The 10,077-nt window shown below is 38.7% G+C and overlaps 1 pseudogene; it reads left to right on the top strand.

Moving 5' to 3' along the window:
- The first annotated feature begins 659 nt into the window (after nucleotides 1-659).
- On the top strand, nucleotides 660-759 carry LOC127116476 (uncharacterized; annotated as a pseudogene).
- The last annotated feature ends 9,318 nt before the right edge of the window (nucleotides 760-10,077 follow it).

Genomic DNA, 10,077 nt, shown 5'->3' with positions numbered 1-10,077 from the left:
GTTGTTCGCCAGTATGTATGTTCTGGTTTAAGAAATCTTTATTGGTTTGTTGTTGGGAAGCTATAAAGTTTTCCATCATGATTTCCAAGTTGGATTTTCTAGGGGTATTATTGTTAGGATTCGGTTTCTGATATCCCGGAGGTATAGATGGGGCTTGATTTGGAGACTGTCCAGGTGCGTATAAAGCATTATTACTCTTATATGAAAAGTTTGGATGGTTCTTCCAATTTGGGTTATAGGTATTCGAGTAGGGGCTTCCTTGAGCATAGTTTACTTGCTCTGCTTGGATTCCAGTCAAGAGTTGACATTCCGCAGGAGTGTGGCCTTGGATTCCACAGACCTCGCAATTCTGAGTTATAGCAACCACGGCGGCTGGAGGTGATACGTTTAAACTTTCAATTTTCTGGACCAAAGCATCCACTTTTGCATTAACGTGATCAAGGTTACTTATCTCGTACATGCCAGTTTTCGGTTGAGGTTTTTCCACCGTTGTTCGTTCGGTTCCCCACTGATAGTGGTTTTGGGCCATGCTCTCGATAAGCTGGTAAGCATCAGCATAAGGTTTGTTCATTAGTGCACCACCTGCAGCGGCGTCTATTGTTAACCTTGTATTGTATAAGAGACCATTATAAAATGTGTGAATTACTAACCAGTCTTCCAAACCATGGTGTGGGCAAAGTCTCATCATGTCTTTGTATCTTTCCCATGCTTCGAAAAGAGACTCGTTGTCTTTCTGTTTAAATCCGTTTATCTGGGCTCTTAACATAGCTGTTTTGCTTGGCGGAAAATATCGGGCAAGAAAAACTTTCTTCAACTCGTTCCATGTGGTGACTGAGTTGGAAGGAAGAGATTGAAGCCATCTTCTAGCGCTATCTCTTAATGAGAAAGGAAAAAGACGAAGTCGAATTGCCTCCGAAGTGACACCATTAGCTTTAACAGTATCAGCGTATTGAACAAATACGGATAAATGAAGGTTTGGATCTTCGGTGAGATTTCCAGAGAATTGGTTCTGTTGCACAGCCTGCAACAGCGAAGGTTTGAGTTCGAAGTTGTTTGCTTCAATTGCGGGCGGAGCAATACTTGAATGCGGTTCATCTTGCGATGGAGCGGCGTAATCTCTAAGAGCACGAGCTGGTTCTGCCATCTCGGTTAAAGAAGGAAGATCTTTGAGATCAGGAAAGTCTATAGGAGGGAGATTGTTTGCAGCACGATATTCCCGAATTCGTCGTAAGACTCGGAGATATAGTTCGATATCATTGATTCGTAGATAGAGCGGTTCACCTTGTGAGCGAGTGCGTGGCATACAAATCAACGAAAGAAAGAATAGAAGAAAAAGAAACCTTAGTCTCTACAGCGTAACGGAAGAGTTACGATATCGATTGAATAAAAGTCCCCGGCAACGGCGCCAAAAACTTGATCGCTCGACTGTGTGAGTCGAGAATGGGATACAAACTGCAAGTGCACAGTTCTATCGCGTAGTTTTAAAAGATATCGATCCCACAGGGACTTATGAATCGATATACCGTTATCTAAGGTTACTACGTAAATCTAAGGTTAAAAATGTTTGATTGTTTGGGGAAAAACTAAAGGCTAAACTAAGATCTGGATTAAATATTAATAAAACGGATATCGGTATGTAGTTCGTCAAAACTAGGGAATCAAGTCTTTGTCGGTTTCTTGGCTTTTTAAAATAAATCGTTTCAGTTAACTTTATTGGTTAAAGGTTTTATCTCAAACTCTCGCTCTGTTGAATAAACCATGATTTTATATTAATGTAGCTGTCACTTATAATTAAGTCAAAAACCATATTTTGAAAACAATAAAGTTGCAGAAACTCTTTTTAAGAAAACACTGACCGTTTTAAACACCCTTATCTCAAACTCTCGCTCTGTTGACTTAGGTTATATAATCAAATCCAAATGCTTAACTCTCGTCCTCACATTCAATCTTTAAAAATACTTTTTGGAAAAGGTCAGAATTTAATTAACTCTAAAACTTGCTCTCGCCCTGATCTAGAATTAATGCCTAACTTACACTGTCCAGTTAAAACCTCAAACTCTCGCTCTATTGATTTTAACTTCTTTATGTCCTTTACTTTTGTAAAAAATCTTGTTATTAAACCTGTAAGTTGAGACCGTAAAAAGATTGATTTTAATTTTAAGTTTAGATAGACCGACTCAGTCTTGATCCCTTATTCTGCTTACTTTACATACCGATACCTAGGCGAATTAGCCAGACATGCTAAATAAACAAGAATACATATCATGCATAAACAGACTCATTCCAGGCAGATAATATAGATAAATAATAAAACAAAATATTAAATAATGATTAAAGAACCTGAATGCGTAATACAATAGTCTTGAACACTCCACCACAAGCCGGTAGGATTTGTTCTTCGATTCTTCAATTAAACAATAAATTAAACCAAGGAAATAAAACTAGAATCTAACGTAAGGTTAGATCCGATAAAAAGTTGCACAATAGTTTCCGGTGTAGAAACTATTATGCGAAAAATATCTAAATGCTAAAAAGGGAAAGGTAAATTGCAAGGGAAAAAGAATGTAGAACTTGCAAAAGAAATAAATAAAATAAACAATGTTAAGTTGCTGGAAAGGAAAAATAAGCAAAAGCGTGAAAAGAAAATTGGCAGAGCTTCGGCAATATGAGCGTGGAAAAACCGAGAGACTTTTAGGTTTTTGAGATGGCTATTTATATTGGTGCTGGTAACTGCTTTCCGTTTCTCCAGTTCTTCAACGTGGCTAAATGCACGGCGTGGATATAGGAGACCAACTCCTCAACGTCTCTTCTTCAAGTCTTCTGAGGGCGTTACTTGCGCCAAAAAGGTAGTGGAACGGTGTGACGCTCGTCACACCATGTGTGACGTCCGTCACAAGGCTGTTTTGCGTGACGCTCGTCACGCACCCTGTGACGTCCGTCACAGGCACAGCATTGGTGACTTGTGCGCTTTGGGCTGGGCTTTGGCATTTGGTTCCTTTTCTCTCCTTTTTGCACCTTCTTTTCTTCCGTTTTCACTTGTTCTTCAAAATGGACTACCTGAGACAAATAGGAAGATAATACCACGTAATATCTCATAAAATGCAGTAAACCGAAATAAATAGTCATAGAATTTAATGGAATTAAGTCCTAAAATATGATATAATTTCGTGTTATCAATCCTTTCAACTCTTAACTTTTAATTTTGCTTAGGATTAGTCTCTTCATCTCTTCACCATTTCTTTAATTTCAAATCTCTCCCTCCTCTTAAAATCTTCTTTGCTTGTGATTTCTAAACTTAGACTTTATTTCCAATTAGAAACTTTGGCCTTACGCCATTGCATTTTTAAAAATCTTTTCTTAATCAAACTTGTAAGTGAACCTAACTATACTTGACTTAAAATTTCAAAGGACAAAAAGAACTAGCACTCATTCAAACCTTTTTAGTCCTTTTGTGCCTTTGTTAAACCTAAATTTTTGTTAAAAGCAATGCATCCACTTTGAAATTGTTACCACGAACTACGAGGTTTTGATCCCTCATTTTTATGTTTGTACCTAGGCACAAGCCCGAAGGTCTTGTCAAACACAAAAATATAATTAACGAATTCTTTTCTCATCCCTCCACTCTATTTATTGCAAACATCATTTTGTACAAAAATACACATGCACACAAGAAAGGGCTCCCTAGGAGTACCTAGGACACTTTGGGTGCTAACACATTCCCTCTGTGTAACCAATCCACTTACCTGTAATCTCTGGTTTAATTGACATCTAGCTTACCCATAGCTTGAGGGTCATTAATTTACCGCTACAGAAATTAAGTGGCGACTCTGCTGGGTAAGGAAGTTGAATGACTTTACATTTGTGGTTAACCAAAGTTTTTGGTAGCGTCAACAAAAAAAAATAAGTTTTGGAGTTTGTGGTTGTCAATTATCATTGCTAATATAAAAATTCTAAAAATATTAAATTGGTGGTTGAGGCGGCGTTGGCTGGTATTTTTAGCAAATCAAATCACAAATATTTGTTCACTTAAGGGATTAAACTCGAAAAAAGTCTAAGGTCAATTTGCGCAAACAATTTTGATACAATGTGTTTGTGCTTGAATATTGATGTTTAAATGTTAAGAAATTAGATAAAAACTCCAATACGAATAGTACAAAAATGTTCGACGATATAAAATAAACAAAGAAAAAAAATAAAAGTAATTAATAAAATGCTTTGATTAAAGACTTAGAAAAAGGGACGTAGATTCATACATGTTTCCTCACAAACTATTTTCTCTCTGTAACTTGGAAACTCGAGTTCTATGGAGAATACTGATTAACTTTGCGAACATTGATCATATAAATAAAATTAACTTATATACTATACACATCCATAACCGTCGATAATGGTTACTTCTCTAGGACTTGACATGTTACATACTACGTGGGCTTTTACTTTCTGATATGTTTGGTCTTTAAACAACCTCTAAATTGTTGCTTTACTATTGAAATCGTCTTTACAACCTCTAACTACCCTTGTCGAGGAGTTTCTCTGTCGAATCTTGTAGTGGTATCCAAATGTCTCTAGAACACCTAGTCTTTGACATCAAGAATGTACCAAGTTCTACAAGACCAAACAAGCAAGTCGAACTCACCACCTTTACACCATACTTTCATGTTGAACTGTTAACCCACTACAAACCTTTTCTAGATTCTAGACATGTTTTAAAGAGATATTGATCCTAGTCTTGTGGATCGGTTTATGAGATTCTTCCAAACCAGGCTTAGTGGATTTCAATGTAGTGTCAAAAATCACAAGTTAACAGATGCCCACTATCGCATCTCAAAAAATACGAACCTCTCGGACGTTCGCATGCTGGCGGAATTTGATTTAACAGAGTTCCCACTAAACTTTAGTTACTCCAAAAGAGGAAAGGGTAAGTATCGATAAAACGCTCAAAAGTAAAAGAAGATGGTCATTGCAACCAAACTCGAGTTCGGGAGTCAATTACGCAAGGGGAAGGCATTAGCACCCCTTACGTTCATTGTACTCAACGAAAACCTTTTAGTTAAACTTGTGATTCAATGTTATCTTATGTTAATTTTTTTCTTCGAGTGATTAAAAGTGCAAAAGGAAAAGAAAAGGGGTCGCAAAAATGTTTTTATTAGGGTGTTTGACAAGATTGCGGGTCTTGCTCTTACGTATCCTCAAGTGCAATGAGGAACTCTGTCATACGGTGAACTGACTTGGTGTGTTTTTGCTTTGGAAAGCAAATGTCGCGGATAGCAAGAGTCGCCACCGACTTTTCTTTTATCCAATAAGGAAAGGAGGAAAAGAACAGGAAAGACCTTGATTAGATTTTGGGTTCGGGAGGTACATTATACAAAGGGAAGGTGTTAGCACCCTTTGTATCCATGGTTATCCATGGGCTCTTAATTGCTTAATCACTTATGTTTTTCTTGCCCGAAAAAGTGTTTGAGAACTGTTTAGAAAATGTTTTGAAAAGAGAGTTTAACTTTGTAATGATTCTTGTACGAATGTATACAAAGTATTTATCTCGTTTAATTTTGAAAGCTGTTTACAAAAATATAACTTGGCAATGATTCTAGTACGAATGTATACCAAGTGGTGATTTTCTAATAGATGTTTTGCGAAGTATGAGGTGTGAAAAGTATTTTAAGTTGTGAGTCAGCATTTAAGAGTTATACCTACCCAAGGTCTTTATGGGTATTTCCTATCCTTATGAAGGTAAAACTGTCCTTACTATTGAGAAGTAAGTAGTCTTGTCCTTTGGATGTAAGGGACGTCGTAGGGTCATCGATTGGTCATTGAAGGCAACATTTGTAAGGATACCTTAGCATTCGAAGGGACGATCATCATTTAACCGTAGGCTACAACGACGGGCCCTAGAGGGACAAAATCATATATTCGCAGGCAACATCCGAGGGACTATGATTTATCTTATAGTGACATGATGATTTAATCGAAGGGTCTGTGCTAAGTGTATCCCCACATTCCCGGGACATGACCGTAATACCGTAAGGCAACAAAGAGAGGGCCAAGATCATATATTCAAAGGCAACATTTGTAATCAGTTAGGTAATTAGGATGAATCTCCACAAGGGTATCCCACAAATAAAGTGGAATACCTAGCAAGCTACCTTCTTCGGGAGTATGTGAACCCTCACAAAATTCAGCAAACAGGTCAGAATACCAAATGGGGTGCGATCAATAGTTGCACCGAACAAAGGAATCGCAGCAGTAATAATGTCAGGCAAATAATACATAGCTATGATAGAACATGTCAGATAAGTCCAGAACAGAACGGAAAAAAAAATCAGCGACTGTCCTGTTCGCTACTGCCTCGCCTAGCGAAGGCTTGGCGAACACTCGCTACATGTTCGCTTAGCGATGTGCTAGCGAACGGCTGCGGGTTTTGAGTTTAACAACAGTACGATTTCAGCAAACTCCAAACTCTATGGCATCCATTACAGAAATTACATGTTTAAACATTCAAGACATCCATGCATACTTAAATCCACATGCAAAACCTAAGATACATTTATAAATTCAATCATAATGCCACATGTAAATTGGGAGCATAAAGCGGTAGTGGTAGTGCAAACCTGTTTGCAATTGAATTGCAATGTTGAATCGGCAGATCACTCTTAGGGTTGGTGTCGGATTGAGTTGGGCGGAGGTAACCTTTGTGCAGATGAGTTTCCTTCAGGGTTTCCTTTAGGGTTGTTCTGAATTCTCTTGGTTAGCCTCCAAGGGTTTTTCCGGTTGCCTCTGTTAGGGTTTGCTTGTTCCCTCTCTGTCCACCGTCAGTCCCCCTCTTTCTGAATGAGGTCTTGGTATTTATAATAGTTTTTTGTAACCTAATGGGCTCAGAATGAAGCCCAAAATTTCTGGTATTCGCAAGCTTCGCTAGGCGAGTGGTGCAGCGAAGAGTTCGCTAGGCGAAGGATTTTGCTCGCCTAGCGAGCAAGCCAGTTTAAGTCATTTTCTGGATTTGGCCACCTGTGTGCTGGGTCTTTGTTCCTTTAAGATCAACGTCTGGAAAAATGAGTTGGAGTGCCTTGAAAAATGTCTTGCAAGATTAACGGGAAAATTTTGGGGTATGACAGCTGCCCCTGTTCAATATTCTTAAACCGAGGGAGTTAGAATGGTATGTACGCCATTCGTGGTCTGGAGGTGGAAGATTATTGAACACTTAGAATGCCCCAAAAATTTGCACTTGTTAATTAAAAGTTAGTCTTGATGGAGATGGGCTTAAAGATGCCATCCAGGAAGTTTGATGATGAGAGCTTCAGAGTGCGTCGTACATCAGACCAATTTGAAGACATGGGTGCCACACCGGGCCTTACGCTAGACCATATAATGAGTCATCCTGATGAGATAAGGATCCGAATGGGTTATACACTGTCGGGGATAAAGGATCAGAATGGATCATACGCTAGATCGTATCTGAATTGCAGAATGAACCGTCCGTTAGGCTGCATTTGGAGAGGTAAAGATCAGAACGAATCGTACGCTAGGTCGTATCTGAGTAGCAGAATGAGTCGTCCATTAGGCGGGTGACTTCACTGGGGATGGAAGATCAGACCGGATCATACTCTAGATCGTATCTGAGTAGCAGAATGAGCCGTCCGTTAGGCTGTATCTGGAGAAATAAAGGTCAGAATGGATCGTACCCTAGATCGTATCTGAGTAGCAGAATGAGTCGTTCGTTTGGCTGCATCTGATGATAAAAGGTAGTCGTACGCTAGACTACACTTCAGAATGTACCGTACGCTAGGTAGTTGAAATTCTAGTTATCAGACTTTGGATGTCACACTGGTTGTTATGACATCCAATTCTGCACAGACAGGGATTATGCAGAACTTAACAGTAAGTGCAGTAAATAACTCAAGTAATTGTTCACCCAGTTCAGTCCAACATGACCTACATCTGGGGGCTACCAAGCCAGGGAGGAAATCCACTATTAGTAGTATCAATTCAAAGCTAAACTCACCCGTTTACAACTTATCACTTAATCCCTACCCAATGCAATTTCAATCTTAATCTAAGATCAGAGTTCCTACTCACTCCCCCTCAATCACCTCAGTGATTACTATCTTTAAACAATATTAAAGACACGTTGAAGTCACACTTCAAACAACTCTTGATTGTGCTTCACAACTTTAATCAAGATACACAGCACTCACGCTTAAAAGCTTTGAGTGACACAACACTTACAACTCAATGAACACCCTATGCCAAAGCTATCATCTACTTGATAATGACTTGGCTTACAAGATACGTCTAATACAAGACTCACAAAAATACAGCAGTGAAGTATGATGGACACACAAAATCTTCACGCCTCAAAATCCCCGAAACTGAATGAAGGAACGCCTTCCTTTTTATATTGCAGTACCCTGGGCTTTTGCACCTGTATTCTCCTGAATTTAAGGTCACGCGAGTTCCCATAAATTCAACATTTAGGTTACTAACAAATAGGCTATTTGTTAGGTTCATTGAATGTAGCTTGGTTGTTGATTTCCTGGTTTTTCTCTAAGCTGTTGACTTCCTGAAGAATAGCCTGAGAAAAAGCTGAAACAGAAAACTGAACAACCTACAATTTAGCATATGCTGTCAGGCATGAATGTCACGACATTCAGCTTGACATCAAGGTCCATATGCTGAGTCTGTTTTTCAAGAAAACAGACTGTACAATTTTGCTGACCTGTACATGATCAAAATGACCATACTACAGTGACAGCTTACATTAATAAATGTCAAAGTGTCCAACTTAACATTTACACAGTTGGCCTTAAGTTAGTTCTGTTATTCTTTTGAAGAACAAACTAAGTTACATGTTGAAGTATAGCAGAACACCATTCTGTCTAATCTTCAGCAGCTGCTGTTAATGATGAATGTCATAACATCTAGTTTGACATTCAGTCAGTAGGCCTTATGCCAGGTCTGGTCTTTCCTTGATAACCAGACTGGAAATAAATACTAAGTTCTGACAGAATACCTACTGTTCTATTCCTTAGTATCTGTTGACAGGTATGAATGTCACAACATCCAGTTTGACATTCAATAAATCCTGTGTTAGCTAGTCCTGCAGTAACTACAATGTGGTCACACATACATGTCATGACATCAGTCAGGACATTAGTAACCATCTAGTGTTTTACCATATAATGCAGCCAATTAAACACCTATAGTAGTATCTGAGGAATAAAGATCAGAATGGATCGTACGCTAGATCGTATCTGAGCAGAATGAGCCGTCCGTTAGGCTGTATCTGATGATAAAAGGGGGTAGTCATACGCTAGACTACATTTCAGAATGTACCGTATGCTAGGTAGTATCTGAGGGGATGAACATCCAAATGGGTCGTACGCTAGACCGTATTGGAACCGTTGAAGGAACCATACGTTAGGCTGAATCAGAATGAACCGTACGTTAGGCTATATCTGATAATATTTGTAGATGTTGTATTGGCAATAAATGTCTGGGATGGGCTTAAAGATGCCATCATTAGGAGGATGTCAGAATGCTCATCAGAATGAACATCCATATGGATTACATCTGAAAGATGCATCTGAATCTAAAATGTAACCGATGAGGGTGTCCGTCTGAATGAACCTTTATTTTGACTGTATCGGGAGGATAATTAACCTGAAAAAGGTTAGCCTCATGCCATGTCATGATGCATGAGATGTTTTATGCTTGTGAAAATAAATGTGAACATTGCATGCATGTATATGATGCGAAATGATGCATGAATGAATTATGCGTCTGCAAATTTTTGCCAGGGGAAAATAAATCCCCATATTCTGGTGAGCATATTTGTATTGATGACCCTTTCTTAGCTGGGGGCATTTGATTTCTTGTCTGATGGTAGAAATATTCACCAGGACCTGGCTGGGGATAAAAGAGATGACCAGTCTGTCTAGTAATGCCAATTTCTTCTGGGAAATAACTGGTTTTGCTGGGGAATAGGATTAGCAACTGTTTTCATCGGAAAGCATGGTTAGACTTTATCCTCGACCCTAAAGTCTTTTAGTAATTGCTATTCCTATTTTATGCATGTATTTT

The sequence above is a fragment of the Lathyrus oleraceus genome, chromosome 1 (genome assembly GCF_024323335.1).
Source record: "Lathyrus oleraceus cultivar Zhongwan6 chromosome 1, CAAS_Psat_ZW6_1.0, whole genome shotgun sequence".
In the NCBI taxonomy this organism is placed as follows: domain Eukaryota; kingdom Viridiplantae; phylum Streptophyta; class Magnoliopsida; order Fabales; family Fabaceae; genus Lathyrus; species Lathyrus oleraceus.
This window is presented reverse-complemented; position numbering and strand designations above follow the sequence as displayed.